Genomic DNA, 8,704 nt, shown 5'->3' on the forward strand with positions numbered 1-8,704 from the left:
AAGTGATGGAAGTAATGTGGAGATGCTTCAAAATACGGGAGGGCAGGAAGGCTTCATGCAGACATTTGGCCATTTTGTTATGTTATTATTGTTGTTATTATTTTCTAGTTATATGTATGCATGTGCCTGTGAAGGGGGGGTGTCTGTGCATGTGACCATGTGTGCCCATGAAGGTCACAAGAGGGAATTATTTCCCTTGTTATTTATTCCTCTGGAATAACAGGCAGTTGAGAGTTGTCCAAGGTGAGTTCTGTGAATCAAACTCAAGTCCTTTGGGAGAGGAGCAAATGCCTTTAATGATTGAAACTTCCCTCTAGCCCATTCTTCCAGCCCACTTTTAATGATGGAAGCATCCCTCTAGCCCACTTTTAATGATGGAAGCATCCCTCTAGCCCACTTTTAATGATGGAAGCATCCCTCTAGCCCATCCTTCTAGCCCATCCCTCTAGCCAACTTTGGCATTTTATATCAGGTGTGGGAGTATTCCATATCATGAGGTATCCTGGAAAGACCATTCTCAAGCTGGGAATACCAGATCATGGCTATAATAAGCTTCCTGCTTTAGAATTTCAGTGATAACAAACTAAGAGCCAGGCCAAAGTTTACCTTTGTGCACTCTGAAGAAGGAGCCACAAAAATATCCATTTTCATATTTAAACTGGGTTCTGAAGAGAGCTCTCCATCAGGAAAGTGCTTACCATATAATCAGGAGGACCATGTTCCTTCTCCGGAGTTCACCTAGAAAAGCTGCGTGCTATAGTACATGCTCAGGATTTCAGCATTGGGAGGCAGAGACAAGCCCTGGAAGGTCACTGGTCAATCAGCTTAGCCTAGTTGGCAAGTTTGAGGTAAGTGAGAGACCCTGTCTTAAGGGAGGTGTCAGACACCCAGGAATGAGACTCAGGATTGAATACTGGCTTGCATTTGTCTGTACATGCACATTTATCCCATCCCACCAACTGCTCAAATTATGACCACAAGTGGACTGCTGGTCTACCTAATGATTGAAATCATTGAGCAAACTGAGTTTCTAACAAACAGACCCTTAAAAAGAAAGAAATTCTAAATAATTTGTAAGTCTTAAATTCTTATCTTTTCTATGGAGCAGGCAGAGAAACCTATAAGTTATAACTCCCTTAGGAGTAGGTCACCTTACTCTCTGCTGGAAGAAGCAGTGGTACTTCACTCTAGAAAAGAGTTTACAAATTTTATGTTTCATTTAATGCAACTCACTCCTCTGACCGTCCATAGGGTTGATCTTTCATTGTTCGTGTATCTCAGGCTAGCTTCACTGTGTGTCTGAGGATGACCTTCATCCTTCATCTTCTGATTCTTGTGCCTTTACCTTCTGAGTGCTGGGTTACAGGGACACAGTACCATGTCTTGCTTATGAAAGCTTTGCACATGCTAGGGAAACACCCTAACAGCTGAGCACCCTTAGCCTTCACTTTCAGTTGTCATTGGAGTTGCTGGCTTCTAACCTTCCACTGGGGCCTGATGTCATTGTGGGCCTGTCCTGGCCTTTTTCCTGCTGGGCTGCTGTGTCCAGCACTGGACCACTTGTCTCTGCTTTCAGTCCTAAGAATGAGAGGTATCTGAAAGGGGGTTGGAGGTAGGATGAGAACAGAGCATTTATCCCATTGGGCACCTTTTGTGAATGTAGTGGTGGTCTCAACTAAAAGCTGTTCTTCAAGGTGAGATGCCTGTCAACATGTCTTGCCTCAACAAAGCTGGTAATTGCCTCTTCACTTGTTCCCAGGGCTCAAGGCAGACACAGACCACACCGGCCTGGGAGCTGAGCCTTCCAACAAGGCCTCAAATACAGTTTGTGCCTTTCCAGGTTTCTCAAAATTTACTTTTCTGGTTTTGAGATCTCTTGCTGTTACACTCTCCTTATAGCTTTGAACCTAAAGGAGCAACACAGATGGTTGTTTCTGCACCAAAGAAGGAATGAGGTAGTAGTATTTTTGGTGAAGATTATGTTTATGTTATTCAAAATTGCCAAAGTAGTTTGCTTCTTATTGCTAAATTTGAATCATTGAGACTCAGTATGATTCCTGACTGCAATAATAATAATAATAATAATAATAATAAATAATAATAAATAATAGAAATCTGTGCCTAGAAAATGAAACAGATTGTAAAAGGAATGGCTCATAGTGATTTAGTGAATTGTCAGGTTCCCATTTCATAAATAACAAAACAGGAATTAGGAGTATGCCAGAACACATTAGCTCTCACACATAAATAAAAGAGATTTTATTAGAGTTGGTGAATTGTGCATCCTTAATTCACATTGTCATTTGTGACACTTTGCTGTATATCCTTGGGGCTTTCAAGTCCTTCTGCTTCACTTCAGCAAGACAAACACTCAGGAAGTGAGGCATAATAGGAGTGTAATTATGAGGCAATAAATCTTATTTTCTCATGTTTCATAGAGTAGTGTTTGGCTCTTCGTCCTTCTGATTCTTAGTCAGCTTTGTCAGCTTGACTCAACCCAGAGTCATTTGTGAGAAGAACCTCAATGGAAGCAGTTTTAGGCCAGGCCTGTGGGCATACCCATGAGGGAATTGTCTTGACTGTTAATAAAGCAAGAGGGATGAGCCCACTTTGGGCAGCACCATTCCCTGGGCAGGTGGTCCTGGTCTGTATAAGAAAGCTGACTAAGCATGAGCCTCTGAGTGTGCCAACAAATAGTGTTCTTCCATGGTTTCTGTTTCATGTTCCCTCTCTGTCATCCCTCAGTAATTGATTTTGACTTGGAAGTGTAATCACAATAAGCCCTTTCTTTCCTGTAGTTACTTTTGGTCAGTGGTTTGTTTGTCTTTCAGAGTAACAGAATGGAAACCAGAACACCCTAACATACCATGGCAGACCTTCCTTTAGTGAACACGGGATATGCTGTCTTTTTCTGCCTTCTCAACTCCTCCTGTATTCTCTTCTCTCAGTTTAGAGAAATAAAAAAATATGAAAAGTGTGTTTTTAAGGTTTCAAGGTCAGAAAAAAAGGGAATTTAGTTGGTGGTTTGGGTTCCCTTTGATCCTTACTTAGCTCCTGGCCAAAGGAGGCTTCTAGGACCACTCTGTGTTTTGCAGAGATGGCCAAGGACATTGACTCTCAAACTGACAAAGTCTCGTTGGGTACAGCTTATGGCCCACCAAACAAGGTAGATTTCTCTGTTTCCGTATATGTAACATCCAGTTAGAAGATGAGATTAACACACCTGGCTTCAGGGAACAACAAAAATCACCTGGGACCAATGTGGAAGGAGGAGAGAGAGCAGGGTCTCTGAAGAGACCTATACAAATCATTCCTGGGTCATAGAGGGATCTTATATCAATGAGATGCCTGTAGGGTAAGTCCCCTGTATGCTTCTAGGCTCCCAGCCTAAATCCTGGGGCATCCTAAGTGTTCTCTAAAAATTCTAATTTATATCCACATTTGTGTTGGTGCACATGTATGAGGGGTCTGAAGAAGACAGAAGAAGTCCCTAGAGCTAGAGTTATAGGTGGTTGTAAGCCACCCAATATGGGTGCTGGGAACTAAACTTTGGTTCTCTGCAAGAGCACCAAGCACCGCTAACCTCCAGGCCATCTTCCCAACTTTTATCTCAAACTCTTGACCAGAGTGTTCTCTTCCCTCTCAGAGCTAAATGGCCTTCAGGAGCCTCCCATTTAGTAGGTTTGCCATTGGCAGCCTCTGTCATTGCTGGACCACACTGAACTCTCCTCTTGTCTTCTTATTTGATTCCACTTTAAAGCCCCTATGTACTAGGTGATCCTGTGATAAGACCAGCAAGTGCACAGAGTAGACATGCTGCTCTGTCTAACCTGGTGCTTCTCTGGAAGGAGGTTCTGGGGTGCAGGTACCTTGACTAACCACAGTGGAAGGGCCTGAGTTCTCATGAACCACCCAGATACGCTTATGGATAAGCAGTCCCCATTCAGGAGCTATACTGCAACGCTCTTTTCATGTTGCTATCATAGTCCTGTACTGACCCTTCCCACCTCAAGTCCTGGCTCAGTGCTGTATTAACTAATTCTTCATAATAGCTCTTTCTTTTAAAAACTGGAGATTGATCATGGATCTCACACGTGGAAACAAAGCTTTCCACCAAGGCGCTCTACTGCAGCCGTACCGTAACGTCTCATTTTTTACTCTGAGACAGAGCATCATCAAGCTGCCCGGGCTGGGCTTGAACCTCCTTCCCCAGCCTCCCAGGGTCTAGGCCTGAGCCACCAGACAAGGCTGCAGTTATACTTAAAAATGCTCATTCCTATGTGAGTATTTTGTCTTTGATCTCTTGAATGAGGGTAGCTCTTTCTCACAAGGCTTGAAGTCATGAGGATGCAGAGCTCACAGTGAATGGTCCAGGTCTCTTGCTCAACACAGTCTCAGCTTGTCCTGATGCTGGTGAAAGGCAGGAGCCCACCCTGCTTGATCTGCGTATCTTATGGGACTTCAGAGCATTGAGCTCTAAAACCCAGAGAAGAGGGCGGCCAGCTGTGAGTAGAAAATGTATTGCTGCTTGGCTTTGTTCACTGAAGGAAGAGAGGGGAGAAATCAGTGAGAGCCAATTTTAAATACTTAATTAAAATTTAATGTAAACTTTCCTCACAGGTGCTCAATTTTTCCATTTACAAGAGGAAGAAATTGAGGCTTAAAGGTTCCAAGTGATTTGTCTAGGTTGACTCTGTTGGTTTCTTTCCGCCCTCCCCCACTGTGATAGCCCCCTTTGCTTGGCTGAGAAGTGGACATTGAATTTCAGTGATAATTCCAAGTCTGTGTAATGAGTAATTATCAAATCTTCCAGAAACTTAAGATAGTGTTTGGGAAAGACTAAGTGTACTCATTTTGGGGGTTAAAAATCACAACCTGGGCGGCTTGGCACTTGCCCTACCAGCCGCCGGGCCCTGCTGCTGCAATGCTGGTGGCACAGCCAAGAGAGCAGCTGCAGCCGCGACTCCATAAGTAGCATCGCAGCAACCCGGCGTGGGGCAGAAGCCACCATGTGACTTCTCCATGAAGTCTGTGGAAATATCAGGTACTATTGAAGGTGTTCAAAGATCAGCAGTCCTCAACGATGACAAGCTCTTGGTGTGCTACTACGATGACATCAGAATGATGTATGATGGCTTCCAGAGTGGGATTCAGGTGTCAAACAATGGCCCTTGTTAGGTTCTAGAAAGTCAAACCAGCCCTATGAGTAGATTTCCTACAAAGAGGTTGCAGAACTGGCTGAGTGCATAGGCTCTGCGCTGATCCAGAAGGGTTTCAAGACTTGCTTAGAGCAGTTCATCAGCATCTTCTCTCAAAACAGACCTGAGTGGGTGATCATTGAGCGGGGATGCTTCTCTTACTCGATGGTGATTATTCTGCTCTATGACAGCCTTGGAACCGACACCATCACTTACATAGTGAACAAAGCTGAACTCTCTATGATTTTTTTGCTGGCAAGCAAAACTCTTATTAGAAGATGTAGAAAATAAGTTAACACCATGCCTTAAAATCAAATCATCATGGCCTCTTATGGCAATGATCTGGTGGAACGAGGCAAAAAGTGTGGAGTAGAAATAAGCCTAAAAACTCTGAAGGACCTTGGTAGAGTGAACAGAATAAAGCCCAAGCCTCCAGACCTTGAAGATCCTGTGCTGATTTGTTTCGAGAGTGGAATTACAGGCAACCCCAAAGGAGCAATGATCACTCATCAAAACATTAGGAACGATTGCTCAGGTTTTATGAAAGGGAAAGAAGAGTGCATTCATCACTTTCCCAGATGATGTTCTGATCTTACCCATATGTTTGAGACCTTGATAGTGCGTGTATGCTGTGTCATGGTGCTAAGATAGGACTTTTTCCAAGGAGCTATCAGGCGGCTTATGGGCGACCTCGAAGTGCTTCAGCCCACCATCTTCCCTGCGGTTCTAGACTGCTAAACTGGATGCTTGACAGAATTTCTGGACAAGCAAACACTTCGATGAAGCGATGGCTCTTGGACTTTGCCTCTAAAAGGAAAGAGGCAGAGCTTCACAGAGGCAACATCAGAAGCAACAGCCTGCAGAATAAACTCATCTTTCACAAGATACGGTTGAGTCTGGGTGGGAAAGTCTGGCTGATAATCACAGGAGCAGCCCCAGTGTCAGCTACAGTGCTGCCATTTCTGAGGACAGCTCTCAGCTGTCAGTTCTATGAAGGCTAAGGACAGATTGAGCACACTGCTGGCTGCTGGCTGAGCTTGCCTGGAAACTGGATGGCAGGTTATGTTGGTGCCCCCATGCCTTGCAATTATTATATAAAGCTTGTAGATGTGGAAGACATGAGTTACCTGGCTGCCAAGGGTGAGGTTGAGGCATATGTGAAAGGAGCAAACATGTTCAAAGGCTACTTGAAAGACCCAGCAGGAACAGCTGAGTCCTGGCTGGTTACACAGAGAGAACACTGGAGAATGGCCGCCAATGGCACCTTGAAGATTATTGACAGGAAAAAGCACATATTTACACTAGCCCAAGGAGAGTACATAGCACCAGAAAAGATTGACAATATCTACCTGCAGAGTGAAGTGATGGCCCAGGTGTTTGTCCATGGAGAAAGCTTGCAGGCCTTTTTCATAGCAATTGTGGTACCCGACGTTGAGAGTCTACCTTCCTGGGCAGAGAAGAGAGGATTACAACAGTCCTTTGAAGAACATTGCTGTGCATCAAGAATTGTTTTCTATTGACAATGGCCTTCTGATTCCAACACTGAAGGTGAAAAGACCAGAGCCACACAACTATTTCAGGTTACCGATAGATGAACTGTAGTCCACCATCAAGATCTAACGTGAGGAAGAATACTTAGAAGAAATGCTGTACCTCTACAGTCCTCCCCGTACCAATGGCCTTTGCGTTGGTAACTTGGCCTGCAGCAAGTGTGGGAAAGGAAATACCCTGTCGCTGGACTTGTCCACAAAGTCTTGTCATAGGGATTGTCAAGGGCATGGGACACTTCCTTACTTACAGTCACCTGTGTTGCAGCCCGTGATCCTGGGGACACACAATTTCCAAAATGAGTCTTAAACATTGTAAAGGGGAACCCACAAAAGTGCTAAGTTATTTAAGACGTCAACTGATAAGGTGGGTGTTACAACTTCTGTCTCCTGTTTTTGTAACCAAGGGGTTAGGACTTTTTCTGGTATGTCTGCTGCTTGCTGCGCTTTCTGCAGCTGTGTGCTGCTCTGAAGAGCACCGTACACTGGAGGCAAGCTGTCCTTTTAAGAACAACTGTCCAGGCTGAAGAAAGTCACAGTGGACCAGAGAATTTTCTTTTGAACCTCTCTTCCCCCTTGACCCATTCCCTCACCACCTTACATATAGTACACTCACATGACCTTTCTGGTTTTTAAGGGTTCCAAATGGTCCCTGTTGTACCTGCTGGAACACAAGATTTTCAGTAAATTAAAGAGCAGATCCTCCTCAGAAAATGTAGGTGCCCAGTCTCAGATAAAACAAAATGGTGGCTCACACAAATGTTCTCAGATGTTCTCAGACTCCACTCCAAATCTGGTTCCCTGCTGCCCCTTTGTCCCAGGGGTTATAAGGAATCCTGCCTTAGACTCTGCAATGAAGATGGTATTTCAAAGAACGCCCTGAATCGGCCATGCTCAACTGTGACACCTCCACCGCTGTCCACCTGCTCCTCCTGGAACCAGCCCATGTCTGTAACGGTCACTGGACTCCCTCCTGGAACCAGCCCATGTCTGTAATGGTCACTGGACTCCCTCCTGGAACCAGTGCATGTCTGTGATGGTCACTGGACTCCCTCCTGGAACCAGTGCATATCTGTGATGGTCACTGGACTCCAAACATGGTTTTCATGGCAAGGGATGATGTGGTGATCAACTTGCTTTTTTTTCCCCTCCCAATTAAACTCAGGCAAAGCATGTCTTCAAAACTATTTAGTGAGTTAATATACGTGGGTACTTATTAAAATGCACAGTAACAAGCAAATATCCTTATTATAAAACTACCTGATTTATGTGAAATGCATTTGACAAGCCAAAAATCTGGGGTTAAGAAGTCTGAAAAAAATTTATATCCTAGGTTTAACTTCCCAAGGTATATTTTTTAAAAGTTAAATTGGGAAATTAACAGCATTTCACTTTATTGCGAGTCTTTGCCACACTGACCTATCCAAGCTGCTGTTTACACATTTGAAGCCACTATTGTTGGCTGTGTGACAGTGTGTGTTATTGAAGCACAACTGGGTTTGTACTAAAGAACTGTCATTATAATAACACCATTTGGTAGCTTAACTTCATATTTGTATTCTTAATTGCACAGGAAGTTGATAATTTATCACAATGAGGATTTGAATGTTTGCTTTTAGTGTTGGCTATTTCTATGTTTTATAAACCAAAATCAAATTTCCAAAAACAATGAAGGAAACCAAAATAAATATTTCTGCATTTGGAGAAAAAAAAAAAGAATCCCAACCTTCCTGATGGGTTTACCTATCTCTACCCCACCAGCCCTGGGATTAGCAAAAGACTATTGCCCCCTTTTTAATGTAGGGTCCTCATGACTATGAGACTGGGATTCATGTCTTCATGGTCACACAGCAAGGACTGTACAGTAGAATCATCTCCCAGCTTAGTTAGAATTACTTCTGGCCAGGAAGAGTAGGCTATCTACATGGGAAGGATAGCTAAGAGCCGTGAGAGTCAATG

General features: G+C 43.9%; 1 pseudogene; it reads left to right on the forward strand.

The window, feature by feature from the left end:
* On the forward strand, nucleotides 4,878–8,450 carry Gm18957 (predicted gene, 18957; annotated as a pseudogene).

This window comes from Mus musculus, chromosome 5 (assembly GCF_000001635.26).
Source record: "Mus musculus strain C57BL/6J chromosome 5, GRCm38.p6 C57BL/6J".
Taxonomy (NCBI): domain Eukaryota; kingdom Metazoa; phylum Chordata; class Mammalia; order Rodentia; family Muridae; genus Mus; species Mus musculus.